Consider the following 202-nt stretch of genomic DNA (forward strand, 5'->3'; position numbering starts at 1 on the left):
AGCCGGCGGGCCAAGATGCCGCCCATGCCCCCGTAGATCCCAATTTGCGGGCTCCCACCGCGACCTCGGCAAATCGCAGCCCAGATCCGTGGTCCCTATAAGTGCGTCCTCGTCTCTGCGCTCTCCTGCTTAACCCCCCCTCCTCCGAGGGTTGCCCCTGCGTCGTACATACTCTCTTTCGCCTCGCCGGCCGACGGCGCCC

The sequence above is a fragment of the Fibroporia radiculosa genome (assembly GCF_000313525.1).
Source record: "Fibroporia radiculosa TFFH 294 genomic supercontigs, scaffold97328, whole genome shotgun sequence".
NCBI classification, from domain to species: domain Eukaryota; kingdom Fungi; phylum Basidiomycota; class Agaricomycetes; order Polyporales; family Fibroporiaceae; genus Fibroporia; species Fibroporia radiculosa.